This window comes from Lupinus angustifolius, chromosome LG01 (genome assembly GCF_001865875.1).
Source record: "Lupinus angustifolius cultivar Tanjil chromosome LG01, LupAngTanjil_v1.0, whole genome shotgun sequence".
In the NCBI taxonomy this organism is placed as follows: Eukaryota; Viridiplantae; Streptophyta; class Magnoliopsida; order Fabales; family Fabaceae; genus Lupinus; species Lupinus angustifolius.
In genome coordinates, this window is record NC_032009.1 from 15,215,756 (window position 1) to 15,217,077 (window position 1,322).

Here is a 1,322-nt window from a genome sequence, read left to right on the forward strand (position 1 = left end):
TTCTCAAACAAATAATATTAACCAAAGCACCAACTTGAATGATTAAAATTCAAACTTTTGTAAGTTAAGAAGAAACATAAATTACATAACCTTGTTCAAAAGAAAATGTTTAGGAGCATGAGCTATCCATCCGAGGATTGTATGGTTTTGAGTTCCAAATGAGAGTACAAAATTGATTTTTGCATCTCCTTTGCCTTCTCCTTTTCTCCTCTTGAATTCTAAACTAAAAATTACAAAACTTACTTGAAATAAAAACTCTAAACTAAGAAATGAAGAAAGAAATGGTCTCCTATTTTCAAGTGTTTTTTTTTATCTTTTTTGGTGTGTTATGATTCTGTTTACTCGAAGGAAATGGTCTCATATTTATAGGCATCAATGCCAGACCGCTGAGCTGCTTAGCTAGACCGCTAAGCAGCTGACCAAACCCTTCAGCATGGGTTTGGTCACTTGACTAAGTAGCTTAGTCACCTCCTTGTGCATGACTCATCAAAGCTAGGTGCGGGCTATGAGACCAGCTATTGTGAGCTACTTCTGAAAAGCCTATGGTGGGCTACTTGAGGTGAGGTCATGGATGACTTCATGGTTTGCTTGATGGTTTAGTCAAATCTGATGCACACCACCCAACGCACCTACTTCATCGCTAAGCTGCTTGTTCAACAGCTTCTGACTGTGTTGACTAGGACGTGGCTTAGTGCTTGCTGATCTGGTCAGGAGTCTAGTTCTCTGCTGAGCTGCTTGGTTGGACTGGTGAACAGCATGTTCAGCAGCTTGGTCTTGTGCCAAGCTCGTGTCTGACCGTGTCAATCAGATTTCTGACCATGCCAGGTCTAGTCTGGTGCTAGGCTGAGTGGCTAAGTAGGTCCGCTCAGCTGCCTGGTTGAGCAGTTTGGTCCAGGTCAGGCTGGTGTCCAGGTCAAGCTAGTGTCCAGGTCAGCTCAGCGGGGCTTGTTCCACATTCAGTTGCCTAGTTGAGCACCTTGGTTTCTTGACTTTTTTTTGCTTTATTGACCATGAATCTCTTTTCTTCTTTTCTTCATTTTAATTCCTACAAAATACGTAAAAAGGAAATACAAACACAAATATACTAAATTTTGATATTTTATACAAAAAGTATTGTTTTAAGTTGGTTTTTCTCAATTATGCTTAAGATAAGTGCCATAAAAGTGTATGAATTTTAGGTATATTTGGCACTTATCAACGACTCATAAAATTATACCTCTATGTCTAATACTCTATGCATGTGAAATTGAGTTAAATTCTACACATAAAATATACTAACTGCCAATGTCTTGATCATATTAGTATCTCATCAAAATAGCTCT